Here is a 15,519-nt window from a genome sequence, read left to right as displayed (position 1 = left end):
CCCGTGTATGGCCAAATACGGGGGGGGGGGGCATTTGATTAGGAAACAGTGTGGAAAGAAAGTATCCCTTTCATGTGCATCTGCAGGAATTTGGGGACGTCTTGGTGGGGGGATATAACAACTGAAAGGGGAGAGCAGGCTAGTTTCTGAGAAAAACAAGAATTGTACCTGTACATTTTGCCTCATACTGTATCTCGAACTCTGCAAATGCTAGAAACTTAAGAACAACAACAGCCCGGAAAACTGGGGCTCTGAGGACTGTCCCCTGTCCCCACTGGATAGCTCTCTCTCTCTCTCTCTCTCTCTCTCTCTCTCTCTCTCTCTCTCACACACACACACACACTTCTCCAGGTTGCAATATATCTGCTCCCTCCGTTGCACCCTCGCGCACCCCTCCTTTCGCTAGACCTCCTCGTTCTCCTCTCTCCTTCCTTCCTTTGGGGTGTGAGCACACCGGGGCGGGCGCGGAGGCCTGGCCACCTGCTTGGCGCGCTCGGTTCCTCCTCCCCCTGCCGCTGGAGGAGGGGTCAGAAGAGAGGCGCGCCTGCCCGCCGCCCCAGCTCCTGCCTGGCAACTGTCTTTCCTGCTGCTTGGCTGCGGGCGCGCCGCTCTGCCTGGAACTTCTGCTGAGCCCAACTTCTTGCAAGCGGCAGCCGGAGCAGCGCTCGCCATGCGCCCTCCGCAGCCGGCCGCGCACTGCGCCTTCACAGAGGAGGACCCAGCTGGACAAAGAGAGCGCCGATAAACGCTTGCAGGAGGACATCGCCTCCTGCAACAACCAGGTAAAGGCGAGTCGCGGGCAGCTCCGCTTGGGATCGTTACCATATTTATTTCTATTATTGCACGGGGTACCACCCACCTTTGCGGAGGACATCCTGGACCTTGCCTTGAGCAAGAGGCGCGTTGAACCCAGAGCCAAGGTTTTTTTGGTTGGGAGCTGGGCATGATTGCGGCGAAACTTTCTGTTCGAGTGTGAGCAGCCGAGGAGCAGTACAAACTGGTGGTGCACGTTTCAGTTTTGCTCTTCCGAGCTTTGGAGACTCGTCGGGGCAGGCGTTGACTCCCCCTTTCCTCCTTTCTCGCTGCAGTTTATTCATTTCAACCAGCCAGAAAACAGGCAACAAGTTGTTGGTTTTTAAGATGGTGTTGTGAACTTTCCTGTGCACGTGTTCCAAATTTCCTAAAGCGTTTCCTTTATATTCTTCTTCTATTTGAACAAATCTGATTTAGGTCTCTCTCTTTTTGGTAAATGTGCTGTATAGCACCAACTTTGATAGCGGAGACATGTACACATTTCTTTTTCTTATTTTAAAAAACCCATGTTGGATTAAGCCTCTCAAGACAGTAGCACTTGTTTGACGGAGGATTTCCCTAGTTTTGCCTGGCAAGTAGCACTTTTTTCGTTATTTGAGTGTGTGCACATTGCCTGCTGAAAGTGCAGCTAGGTCCTTCTTTGGGTCATTTCAAAACAAGCCTGGTTTTTTTGTGCAGAGGGGATGCATTATTTCATCAGGAAAAAACAGGATTGTGGACTACAACTTCCATCATCCCTAGCTACCAGGACCAATGGTTAGGGATGATGGGAATTGTAGTCCCAAAACAGCTGGCGGGCCGAGTTTGGCCATCACTGCCTGAGAGGGAAGGGCCATAGTTCTGGGGCAGAGCACATGTGTTTCATGAGAAAGATCCAAGGTTCAATCCTTGATGCCTCCAGGTAGGAAACTAGGAAAGACCTCTGCCTGAACCTCTGGCGAGAGTAACTGCTAGATGGAATAATGGTCTAACTTCATGTAAGGCAGTTTCCTATGAGAGAGGGAAAGGAGAAAATGTAAGAGAGAGCTGTTGGGGTGATGCAGTGGTTAAGGCTATAATCTGATTCATATTTGGGAGTAAGCACCTTTGTAGTCAAGGAGCTTTCTCTCCAAGAAAATGTGCTTTGAATTGGACGGCAAGAGTATGAGGAGTGGGCCATGAAACCCCACAGGATCAGGCAAGCTGCTTATTTTCTCTGCCTCCCATCTTTTATATGGGTATTAGAGGACTGGCCTACCTTTCAAGGTCTTTCTAAGGATTACCGAGATAATAAATGTGATGTGCTTTGAACCCTTGGAATGTATAGTGCCATGTATCATTATCAGCAAGACTAGTTTACAAATCAAAATTTTACTTTATCTCTTGGTTCCTCTCATTGATTCCAGTTCAACCCAGAAATATGTATTTATTATTACATTTATATTCCTTCCCATCCTCCCAAAGGTGCGCAGGGTGGAATCCAACATGCGATAAAACAATAAAAATGCTTTTAAAGCATTAGAAGCAATTCCAGGACAAATGCAGACTGGGAAAGATCTCCACTTAAAAGGCTTGTTGAAAGTCATGCGGTCCAAGGTCTAAAATCAAGGGTCTAAATGGTTTTAGGGTTGGATCCATCACCCAGATTAATGAGAATGTTTAAACCGTTTACTTTTGCTTGCCCATGTGATTCTGGCTTGAACAGGAAGCCTAGGAATAACTGCCCAGATGAGTATTTCTCTTTGATGTCCAATTCTGCGACAATTTACAATGGGATATTTGTTATGACTAGTTACGAATTGAATGATTATATGGGGGAAAGGTGGATGTGGTGATTGAATCACGCAGATAGTATGCAAGTGGGGTTTTATGGGCCTCTGTATGTTTGCATATGGCAGCTATCTTAGCTAACCTTTTCATCAATATTGTGCCTTTGTTGGGAATGTTTCATTGGAACTTGCAACTTAAAATGAAGTTGTGTCAGAACAATTGCGCCCAAAAGAGATTTTGCTGCCACACGTGTCTTTCTCTGCTCTGAAGATTACGCTAAAGGTAGTCCCTCACACCTTCCTGCCTCCTTCAATCTCAGCGCTGCTCTCCTTGACAGATCTCTAGTTGTGGAAGTGCTGAACAGATGTTTCAGCGATGCCAAGGCCTTGCAGTTTGCTCTCTTTTCTCGCAGGGGGGTGCGTGTTGTCAGTGAACGTGCATATGTGTCAGCAGATAACCCGATTCTTTGTCTGCCTTCGTATGGCTGACTGCCCTAGATATCAATCTCTAAAGTAAACTGAAGTCAGCCGTGGTGTAGATGCTGTTCCTCTCAGCACCCACAGAGAGTGAATGAAAGAGGTTAGGGGAGAGAGAGATGGAGGCCAGCATTGACAGAACAAAGGTAACATGCAAAGGTAACATAGGAGCAGAAGTTATCAGATAATTAACCTCCTTGGGGAATTAAAAGTCGACTAGGTGAACAGCAAGAGGCCATAAGGACAAAGATCAGTTGCTCAATAGCATCTGCTTTTTGGACAATGTGGTGCTGAGGAGGTGCAGCCTAGCCTATCTAGAATATCTGGATTAGAGACAGTTTAGTAACCCTGCTAATTTAAATGGAGGAAAACTGGATTAGACCAAAGCATTCTGGTTTAACTGGGTGGAGGCGAGTGAGACAGCCAATGAGGTTGTGAGACTTTTCTTTGCTTTTCCACTATTCACAGACAAATTGAAGCTCATACAATAAATTAGACTCGATTTCCACTTGAGCCTGAAAGGCATTGCAACTGGGCTAGATGTAGTGTGACCAATGCTTTCTCCACCCAGCAATGCCTCCATCCGAAACATGCACACAAGTCATCTCCAGGTGGGACAGATTCTAGTCTGAAACCGTTGGAAACCACGGACAGTCCATGCGGACAGTCTTGAGCTAGGTGGGCCAATGGTATGACTCAGTATAAGCAATTTCACGTTTCTATGTTCCTATTATTACATACATAAATTCTTGATATGAGGAAGAAAGTGACAATATAATGAATTTATGCAATGCGCAGAAAAATATATACATAGATTCTGAATAACAGCAGTTGGTTTAGGTTGGGGATTGCTTATTTTGTAACATCCATTTCTCCCCTGTTTTAGTACATCACAGCTCCATAAGAGTATGATAAACACTGCATAACTATCAATCTCATCCACACTATCCCCAAGGAGTTCAGAACAGCAAATCTTGTGGTAGCTCATGTTATCATTCAGGCAGAATGAGAGACTTGCCCCAAAGCTCTCCTGTAAGTCTCGTAGCTAAGCAGGGATTTGAAATGGACTTTTCCTATGTCTCAGCCTAACTCTCTAACAGCTGCACCGCACTGCTCAGTCCCTTGTGAAACTTGGCTGTAAAACTCTGATCAAGCATCGTCTACTACTGTTTTTATCCTGCTCTAAGGTCTCTGTGTTGCAAAGGGCTGTGTGATGTGACAGAGGTGGTATGCGCCACTTTGCACATGTATAAAATGTAGCTTGGAATTTAACAAAGAGTTGGTTAAGTGTACCAAAGTGCATTCATTTCTGTGGGTAAGGGAATTCAGCATGTGACATATTCATGTACAGTGCAGGCAAGCACATGTGCTGAAGAACTCAGATTGATTTCTACTCCCCCCCCCCCCGTGCACATATGTGCTGCTGCCACGTAATCTAGGAAGTGGTCCTGAGAGGACTCTGTCCCAAAAATAGTCGGATGTATGAGGTAAATCCTAATGCCATGGATAATCAAAACATCCACAAAGAGCTCAAGATTGTGAGCCATGCTATTTTCTTACTTTGCTAAAGAAAACCAACAACCCAGCGCCACCCTTTCCCTTTAGTCATGCTGAAGTCATTTGGCTTGCTTCTGCAGCCTTGCCAACACTTAATGGGTGCCATAATCGGTCTACTCTCACTTAGGGGCACTGGATAAGTGTGCTGGAATTAGGAGTAGTTTGGGAAGAGCTTCATGAACCATCTTTTCATTTAATTTTGCCTTTGTACAGTGATACCTTGGGTTACAGACGCTTCAGGTTACAGACGCTTCAGGTTACAGTCTCCGCTAACCCAGATATAATACCTTGGGTTAAGAACTTTGCTTCAGGATGAGAACAGAAATTGCATGGCGGCAGCGGGAAGCCCCATTAGCTAAAGTGGTACCTCAGGTTAAGAACAGTTTCAAGTTAAGAACGGACCTCCAGAACAAATTAAGTTCTTAACCTGAGGTACCACTGTATACATTCTTCTAGTTTGTGTAAGACAGGGGAGGGGAACCTTAGGCCTAGGGCCCAAATGCAGCCCTCCAGGCATCTCTGTCTGACCCTTGGAACTGTCCCCAGGCCACCCCCTCCTTGGCTTCTGCTCCCCATCCCCCCGTGTTTTGCTTGGCTGCAGTCTACCCTTGAGCTCTGATAATGCGTCTTGCTTGTCAGGATGGTGGATAGAGGAGGGTATATGAGTGTGTGCAGAAACTAACTTAATGTACAGGTAAAACGTGCATTTGTTGCTTTGTCAGCTTTTGCCTTTGGTCGCAGCCACCACTGGTCTGTGGCCCTTGTAAGGATGACCAGAAGAGAATGTGGCCACCAAATCCAAAAAGGTTTCCTTTGCCTGGTGTAAGATGTAGGGACCTCAGGTGTGCTGATGGTCTGAGCGTATCTGTAAGGATTTGAGGGTGGTTTCTTACCTTTGTTTACTTTGAACAGTAGACCCTCAAGCTCCTTCCACTTTGCAATGGTGATTTGCAATGTTGCATTGTTGTTGTTTGTTTGTTTCTTAAATTTGCACACCACCCTCCATCCGCAGATCTCAGGGTGGTTCACGACACAAAAAGACATTGTTGGGGAGGGTTGTCCAAGAACACACATCCAGTTTCTCCTTGAGCCTGCAGAACTTATTGTACCATCCTCTGGATCACAAAGTGTTCGTGTCAACTCCGTAATGCGCTTGCACGCGGTGAGTGCAAAATGGCTTATGCGTGCTTGGAGCTATTCCATAGAAAAGGTGGTGCATCTCTCATTGTGCCAAACATGTTCCACAGAATGATAGTTTTGTCCTGATAAGATATATCTGAAGAAGCATTTCGGATGTGTAGGCCAAGTAAACAGAGGGGGGAAACAAGGAATAAGTTTGCATACACCTGGAATCCAACATCTGCTGCAGGCAACAAATGCATTTTGCATTATGCTCTGTTGTAAGCAGCTGTTGGCTCCAGTGCAAACCATACAGTTGTTGGCTACAGACAGGGCTTTTCATTTGCGTGCCTGTACATCCTGAAACGCATGCTTGTGTGAGAGTGCATGCACATGTGATGTGCACATTTCCACACGGCAGTCAGCACATTTTAGCCCTTCACTGATGCACGGACGTAATAGAATTAAAAAAAGGTCGGTATCTCTTGAAAAGTGGGTGCCATTGTGTGCTATTAGAAGGAAGCCCAGTTTTGCTGAACAGGCAGGTCTCCCAAATTCTCTTGCAGTTTTTCTTAGGAGGTGGAGTAGAAGGGCAAGCTCAGTGGAGCAGAGAAGCTGTTACATGGAAGAAGGAGTCGACCAAACCTCAAGATCTAAGACAGTTGGACAGTTTTAAGCAAGATGGTGGAAACTGTTGAAAAGCTAAACAGAAGTAATGTTATTGAGTAGGGATGGGGACGCTGTGGCCTTGCAGATGTTGTTGGGCTCCAACTTCTGAAGCCAGCACGGCTAATGGTCAAGCATGATAGGAGCAACAACATATGGAGAATCTCAGGTTTCCCATGCCTGCTATGGATCTCAGGTGGAAGGCTATTTGGGCTTGGTGGTATGAGGCAAGCTACTGGGCTTTCAGCCTCAGCCCCATAGGAACAACCTTGGTTTTAAATTGTGGTTTGCCTGAAGACCACAAGCCCAGGGTTGGAAGACATGCTAAGCCAAACCATGGTTTAGCTCAGCACAGTGCAAAAACAACATAACTGGGGAGAAGCAAAGTGCCTGCAATCTTTTCTCTGGGAGCTGTGCATGTTTGCATGTTCAGTTTTAAAGCATGATTTGGCTTAGTGTTATGTGCAAACCTTTTTGCACATAACAGCGAAAAGGCTGCAGCTTGTTTCTCCAATGCTGTATTTGCTGCCCAGCTTTTAACCTTGTAACCACAAATCAAGTTGGTGAGTATTTTCGGTGGTGTGGCCAAAGAAACCATGGCTAGACTGCTGTGTTGGGTATGGACATTCCAACAAGCCACACTTTGCCTAAGGAAATCATAGCTTAGTGTTAGGTATAAACCAGACTAACTTGTCACTGCCATAAGAATGGGAAGCCAAGACGATTTTTGTATGCTGAGATTTGACATTGGGGCTATAACATTTGAATGCTGCTGCCTACTGTGGAGTTCAGTCAGGCTGCATAATCTCATGCCGGTCTTGCCACACATTCCTGGCAGTCATTGGTGTTGATGTGGAGATTCACAGCAAGATTGGGACAGTTGCTGTCAACTGTTTCAAATATATCCTACTAATGTTTTCATTTCAGGTACATTTTGAGAAAGCAATTGTTGCAACAACAAACAACAAACAACTTGTCCCAATATACTGTAATTACAGACTTTTGTCATGCTATGCAACAAAGTTTCATTTGATTACTCTGAAACATGGGTAGGCAAACTAAGGCCCAGGGGCCAGATCCGGCCTAATCGCCTTCTAAATCCGGCCTGCAGATGGTCCGGGAATCAGCATGTTTTTACATGAGTAGAATGTATCCTTTTATTTGAAATGCATCTCTGGGTTATTTGTGGGGCATAGGAATTCATTCACCCACCCAAAAAAAGATATAGTCCGGCCCCCCACAAGGTCTGAGGGACAGTGGACCGGCCCCCTGCTGAAAAAGTTTGCTGACCCCTGCAATCATGAACACAGTTTCCCATGAGTGTGGAGTGGATTCCTGTTGCAGTCTGAACAATTTATGTATTGAATAAACATTTGCCATATGTTATAAAAGCAATTGGGATGGTATTGCAGCTCTCAATAGAAAGGCTAAGAGGTCATCAGAATAATCTTGGGTGGGTGGGATCGTAAACCCAAGTTGTGCTAGTGCAGGAGACGTGTGTGTGTGTGTGTGTGTGTGTGTGTGTGTTTCAGTTTTCTCTCAGTGTAAACAGTCCAGGAATTAGTGTTGGAAATGCAACAGTAATAATCATTCATTCAGTTTGTAATGTAAGGGTTAATTCTGTTAGCATTACATCAGCTAACCACTGAACATGGCATGATCTCTGGTGAGGTAACACTTGCCTTGACTGGCTATGTAGCTCTGAAGGAGGTTTTCTTCTATATGTTTAGCTCCTAAAAGACAAATCCCCTCTGTTTTTTTCTCTTCAAATTATACACTCTTTTGTTCAGTTTGTTCAGTAAGTGTTACTGGGATTTTATCTCTGGATTCCAGCTACTTTACTTAAGTGACTCTGAACAGATAGAAGATACTGAAGAATTAAAAGTGTGTGCTTGTTAGACTGAAGTCATGGTCCATACTGCATGCCTCTTCAAAGGAAACAGTCTCAGTATCTGGCCTGGCTGTGATCTTTCAAAGCCTTCCACTCTAAATAAATAGCGATAAGAGATAGAACTATTTATTTAATTAGTTTTCAATCTGCACTTCATCAAACAAGTGATCTCAGGGTGGGGTGCATGTAATATAAAATCAAACTAACAGAACAACAAATCCAATACAGTGGTACCTTGGGTTAAGTACCGGGTACTTAATTCGTTCCAGAGGTCCGTACTTAACCTGAAACTGCTCTTAATCTGAAGCACCACTTTAGCTAATGGGGCCTCCTGCTGCTGCTGCACCACCGGAGCATGATTTCTGTTCTCATCCTGAAGCAAAGTTCTTAACCTGAAGCACTATTTCTGGGTTAGCGGAGTCTGTAACCTGAAGCGTATGTAACCCGAGGTACCACTGTAAATACTGTACATTCAAGTCAACTTAAACATTAATCCATATAACCTCTACTATTCCTTACTACAAAAATCAGTGGCCTAATGTGTCAAAAACCCACATCATTAAAAGCCTGACTGAAAAACTAAGTTTTTATCTAGTACTGAAAATCAACCAGTGTTGGCAGGAGGCAGGGAGGACATGTTTTTTGTCTCTTAAAAGAAGAATTAGTGGGCCACCATCTATGGCTGGTTATGGTTGGCTTGGTGGGTCATGGTTTGTTGAGGATCAGTTCAATGATGAACACATGTCTATTCAGAATATTTAGTGGCTACTCTACAGCGACATATAAGAGGGTAATACCCTAGGGAATTCTAGTCAAAGCTGTCACCCCAGAGGCTTGGTATTATCTTACAAGCTTTCTTTTACATTTAATAGAATGATGACATTCTTAAGGTGACTGGCTAGACTGTGACTAATTATGCCAATGGAGGGAAGAATTTTTGCTTTTTGTGCAGAAGGAAAATAACTTTCCCCTGTTGAAATGCCCCTTTCTACACATTTATTGAACGCACAGGATTCTGTCCTTGCTTGTACATGGTTAGCCCCAGCCCGAGCTGAGGATCCTGCCCCTTCCTCTTTGCTGGACTTGATATCCCATGGTAACAATGGTCAGGTATGATGGGAGTTGTAGTCCAGCACCATTTGGGGGGGCACAGGTTGCCCATCCCTACTGTAGGCATCAATCTCTTTGTGGCTTTAATAGCCCCTTGGAAGCATTCCTATGCATTACAGCTGAGTTCATTACCTCATCCCTTTTCACCTCTTTGCATATATAAACTCAACAGTATGAAGAGTCTGGAAGAAGCGGGACAGGCAGTGACAAGAGTCTTAAAGCTGACCGCAAACAGAAAGAGAAGATTGTTGGCTTCACCTAGCTCCTCAAACTGTGAGGTAAAAAACAACAGGTGTATTTGGATCCCAAGCCTGAAAGTATGTGAAAAATTTTTTTACAGAAGGTAAAGTGATTCTTACGCTTTCCTCCAGAGTAGCCCAGGAGTATTTCTGCCTGCAAAGGAGGGAAACGGATAATTAATGGAGGATCTTGACGGCAGTTTGTGTGACTGGAGATTTGTGTGTGGAGAGTTCATAGGAGCAGATCACCAGAAATACTCCGATTAAGAGAAGAGATTCTGTAGGCCTGTTTTAAAATTTGGGGCAAGTGCACATATGAGATGCATATGACATGCCCCTTTCTTTGCATTCTGTCCTCCTTTATCATTCTAACACCATTGTCTTCAAACAAATTTACTGATTTATTAAAATCATTTTTATATATACCGTAATAACTTAAGAAAAACCCCTATCTTTTCAAGGTGCTTTTCAGTCTTTGCAAATATTTTCACAGGTAATCCATCACAGTTTTATTTGCATCCTAAGATTTCTTGCAATGCTACTGCAGTCTGAAATGGCAGTTGTTTCAATGCCATAATACCTGATTTTTGTGTCCTTCAACCAAGGAAAACTGGGCAGAGAAATTAGAAGAGGAACCAACCATTCTTATTAATATAAGATCAGGGAGAGAGAGGACTGCAATCAGATATGAAACTTTTTTCACAGTCTCTCAGGGACATTGAATTGGCTAAGAAGAGATAAAACTACTAAGAGATGTGGACTAACAGATCTAAGACTTTGATGGTTGTGCTGCAACAGACTAACATGGCTATCACTTGGGTTGCTAACAAGTGATAAGACCAATAGTTGATTTAACTGCTATTCTGTCTTTAAATAGGCCTTATTAAGACATCACACTTGTTTATTGTGACAAACATGAGCTTCAGTGAGCCTTGAGTTTTCCACTTTCTTCTCTGCCATGGTCATGTGTAGATTAACCATAGTTTAGTGTGCTGTCCAAACTAGGTAAAGGTAAAGGGACCCCTGACCATTAGGTCCAGTTGTGGCCGACTCTGGGGTTGCGGCACTCATCTCGCTTTATTGGCCGGGGGAGCCGGCATACAACTTCTGGGTCATGTGGCCAGCATGACTAAGCCACTTCTGGCAAACCAGAGCAGCGCATGGAAATGCTGTTTACCTTCCCGCCGGAGCGGTACCTATTTATCTACTTGCACGATACATCCCCCTAAATTTATTCTAGGGATCCCCCCCCCAGTCATGTGGGGAAGGTGTGGGGCATGCACAGGAGGAGGGAAAGAGCCAGTGTGGTGTAGTGCTTAGAGTGTTGGACTAGGACCTGGAAGAGCTGGGTTCAAATCCCTACTTGGCCATGGAACTTACTGGGTGACCTCCCGCCAGTCACTGCCTTTCAGCCTAACCTACCAAACAGGGTGGTTGTGAAGATAACATAGGGAGGAACAGGACCGCATATGCCATCTTGAGCTCCTTTGGAGGAAAGGTGGGATATAAATGTGGTAGGCTGGTTGGTAAGGAAGGAAGGTTGGTTGGTTGGCTAGTTGTGCTAGCGGTAATCCTTGCGCTAAGAGGGTGAATCAGTTGAATACAGTTGCTTTTCAGCCACCAATTTATATGATGAATTAGGTCAGGACCGAAATGTTTGAAGTCAGAAAATTATTCTCATTTTATCTTTGTGCCTATTGCTACACAAGGGGGTCAGATTAAGGGACCAACTGAGAGAAGGGAGAGGAGACCTGCAAAATAGCCCAGGCTACTACAGTGGAACCTCGGTTTGCGAATGTGATCCATGCGGGAGGCACGTTCCCACCTGCAGTGTTCACAACCCACAGCGCCGCATCTGTGCATGCGTGTGATGTGACACGGCACGTCTGCGCATGCGCAAAGCAAGATTGAGTGTTTCTGTGCATGCATGAGTGCCGAAACCCAGAAGTAACCTGTTCCGGTATTTCCAGGTTTTGGCATGTCTATAACCTGAAAACGCGTAACCTGAAGCGTCTGTAACCTGATGGAAACTGTACTCTGAGGAAACTGAGTGGAGCACAGAGAAGAAACAAGTCAAAGGAATAAAGAGAACGAGAAATTAATATGGCACACTATCAAGCCAGAGTTAAGATTTGAGAATGTGATTGACACTTGAATGGAAATAAGTAGTAAATAAAAGTGCTTAAATTTTACTGGCCCATGCCCATGACTTTTAGTTTTATTAAGGCTACCAAGTCAAGTTCAACTCCTTTTTAATAAACCTTCAGTGTCTCACAGAACAGGAGGGGTCTGTTGACAAAAATGTTAGTTTTAGTGTTGTTCCTCTGCCATCTGCGGTGGCACCTCAGCCATGCAATACTCTTCCCAGGGAGGCTCGCCTGGTGCCAACTTTGATGTCATTTTGGCACCAGGAAATGTCCTTTATTTGCTTTCCCAGGGTTTTAATCCTCTGTACATCGCTTTTATGCCGCTTGTGATGTGTGTTTTTAATTCCCTTCAGAGAGCTATATTTCCCAGAGTTCCCCAGTAAGAGCAATTGCTTGTTAAACCACTCCAGGAATTATAGCTCTGATAGGGGTCACCTAAAACAATTCTCAGCACCCTTAAGACAAACATTGGCTCCCGGGATTCTTTGAGGGAATCCATGTTTAAAGTGGTCTAGAGTGCAGACAGAACCTGAAGAAAACTCAGTGGACGGGGGCAGGCCTAGCCTAATGGTAAGCGCATGCAGTGCCTGCAGAATGTCCCCCTGGCCTCTCCAGCCAAAAGGATTAAGAGGTAGCTGATAGGGAGAACATTGGCCTGAGACCCTGAAAAGACAGAGAAGATAATACTGGGCGAGATGGACAAGCATTCTGCCCTGGGAAAAGGCAGCTTCATGTGTTCCCAGGTCTTTTGGGGTTTTTCCAGTTGGAAATTCACAACCGTGAATTCCAAAGTACATCTCATGAAATCCAAACTAACAGTGAACGGCAGTTGTACTGCACATACGTTGTTCAAAAAAAGTGGGGGGATCCTGTCATTTAGATTCTCAAACTTAATTCTGTGCTTTCACCGGTCACTTTACTATTTGGTGCCTCAGTTTCCTTATTGTCAGGTGGGATGATGATTAAGGCAATTGTAATGACTGATTAGCTCAGGGCTGAGGAATCCTGTGGCCCTCCAGCTTTCTTGAACTCCAGCTCCCATCAAGCCCTGCCAGGATGGTTAATGGTCAGGGGTGATGGGAGTTGGAGTCCATCTGGAAGCCCCCACCCCACCCCTGGATTAGCTTAATTCAAAAGAAGGCAGCAAGGCCTCTTTCCCTAAAATGTGCAGAGAATTCAGAGACTCCCTGACTCACAGTGTATTTTACTACTATATTATTATAAAGTATTAGTGGTGCTTTGACTATTAGCAGCATAAATAACTGTCAGGCTTGTTTATGTCAAGTAATAAGTAATGATCAGATGATATATTACCTCTGATTATTTTCCTTCCCAATCGGTTGGACTTGTATGATCCTGTTTGTGTGTGTGTCTGGAAAGCAAAAATGTACTTTGCCATTTCCACATTTGGAATGAGAAGGAGAGGAAAAGGTGAAGAGTGACAGATGTCTACATTATCAGTGCTGGCATGAGTTATATCTGGTCTCAAAATGCCACTGAAGAGAGAAAGTGAAGGTGTGAAGATGAATTTACAGAGACCAATTTTTGGATGCTCTTGATAAGCGGGTGCTAACTGTTGAAGATGGGCAACTTCAAGGCCCCTGCTGGTCTCTCCTTTTATAGGGCTGCATGCAGACCATAACTTCCTCCAAAGAATCCTGGGAATTGTAGTTTGCTAAGGGTGCTGGGAATCATAGCTTTGTGAGGTATAAAAATGCAGCCTAGTTCTTAGTCCTTAAATTGACAGAGCAGTCCTTCAACCCCCCTGTAACATCTGAGGCTCAATTTAGACATTGCAGTAAGCTAAAAAGGTAAAAGACCCCTGGATGGTTAAGTCCAGTCAAAGGTGAGGGAGCCAGCATTTGTCCACAGACAGCTTTCCAAATCATGTAGCCAGCATGACTAAACCGCTTCTGGCACAACAGGACACTGTGACGAGTGCCAGTGTGCATGGAAACACCATTGACCTTCCCACCGCAGTGGTACCTACAGTGGTACCTCGGGTTAAGAACTTAATTCGTTCTGGAGGTCCGTTCTTAACCTGAAACTGTTCTTAACCTGAGGTACCACTTTAGCTAATAGGGTCCTCCTGCTGCCACCGTGCTGCAGTTGTACGATTTCTGTTCTCATCCTGAAGCAAAGTTCTTAACCCGAGGTACTATTTCTGGGTTAGCGGAGTCTGTAACCTGAAGTGTCTGTAACCTGAAGCGTCTGTAACCCGAGGTACCACTGTATTTATCTACTTGCACTGGTGTGCTTTTGAACTGCTAGGTTGGCAGAAGCTGGGACAGAGCAACGGGAGCTCACCCTGTCGTGGGGATTCGAACCGCCAACCTTCTGTAAACTCCAGCAACAAAATAGGCAGAAGAGACATTTGGGTAAACTGGTGCTTCCATCCAAGAGCTGATCATCTTGCTGTTGAAATTTATACCACTGAAGCAGCTTGAAAACAGACCACCACAAATTGCTGCTGCCATTGCGTTGGTTTTTTAAACTACTACTTGGAAATGAACGCTGCTAGACCTGAGCCAAGGAGTGATGTGCTACTCCAGAGAAACTCATGTAAGAGTCACTAGCCATGTTTTGATAATCATATATTGGCTTAATGAATGAGTTTCATGCTCTCACGGAGCCATGCCACTCTTCCCTTTGTGTGAGCTGTCAAACTAATCAGAAAGGGTTTGGTTAACTGTAGTCTCTTCTTTCATCTAAACTCAGAAACCATGGTTAGCAGCTTTCGAAGAAGCCAGGAGATCTGAAGTCAACTTCAAACCTGTCTCATCCCAAAGCCATACTATTGCTTCCTGATTTGGGTGAAATGGGAAACTGTAGTTTAAGGTGGGCAACAGATTTTAGCCTGAGGCTTATATGGTCAACCTTCCAGTAGTGGGCAGAACCAGAGGCAAAAGTGGGGGGGGGGGAGGACAGGAGATGTGGCTTTTATCTTTGCACAGTAGGCTGCATTCTAGCCATGCAAAGTGTTGAAACAAACACCCACACAAATTTCTCCATCCAGACCAGCAAAAGGACATACTAATTCCAGGCAAAAGCACTTGAAGATAGTATGGAGCAGAGCCAGTGAGTCCTGAGGGCCAGAAAGACAGGCCTGCTGTTGTTTAGTCATTTAGTTGTGTCCGACTCTTCATGATCCCATGGACCAGCACACGCCAGGCACTCCTGTCTTCCACTGCCTCCCGCAGTTTGGTCAAACTCATGCTGGTAGCTTTGAGAACACTGTCCAACCATCTCGTCCTGTCGTCCCCTTCTCCTTGTGCCCTCAATCTTTCCCAACATCAGGGTCTTTTCCAGGGAGTCTTCTCTTCTCATGAGGTGGCCAAAGTATTGAATCCTCAGCTTCACGACAGCTTCAAGACAGGCCTGGAGGACTGCATTTGGCCCACGGACCTGAGATTTCCCACCCTTACTATTGAAGGTTTCCTGGCTTGTTGCTCACCCACACAAAGGGAGGAGTGAAGTGGCTGCATACAGAATCACAATGCTTGTTCATATCTTAGGTTATTAAACCAAGGTGAGATCATCTGAATGTGACTCACATTGTGTCTGAACTGAGCAGAGTAGCAATTGAGCTTCTCCAATACAGAGTTGGGCCCGAAGGACCGGAAGCCACTGGAGCTTCTTCCACAACTAACCAAAACATCCACGCAGGCATGTGCAAGCAGAGCGATGACATTTCTGCTATCTAATCTGCTAATTTATCCATTTATCTGTCTTTATTGCCCTGGGGCACAGTT

The 15,519-nt window shown here is 44.9% G+C and overlaps 1 protein-coding gene across 2 annotated transcripts in view; it reads left to right on the top strand.

Annotated features, from left to right (window-relative positions):
- Positions 1-633: 633 nt before the first annotated feature.
- The window catches only part of FAT2 (FAT atypical cadherin 2), a 103,380-nt gene continuing 88,494 nt past the window's right edge, over positions 634-15,519 (top strand). For both annotated transcript variants that reach the window (XM_083488283.1, XM_083488282.1), the window contains exon 1: positions 634-782. The gene's annotated coding sequence lies outside the window, so the exon portion shown is untranslated. The remainder of the gene's footprint in view (positions 783-15,519) is intronic.

This window comes from Podarcis liolepis (assembly GCF_965112155.1).
Source record: "Podarcis liolepis genome assembly, chromosome: 2".
In the NCBI taxonomy this organism is placed as follows: domain Eukaryota; kingdom Metazoa; phylum Chordata; class Lepidosauria; order Squamata; family Lacertidae; genus Podarcis; species Podarcis liolepis.
The sequence above is the reverse complement of the archived record's forward strand: the minus strand, read 5'-3'. Positions and strand labels throughout refer to the sequence as shown.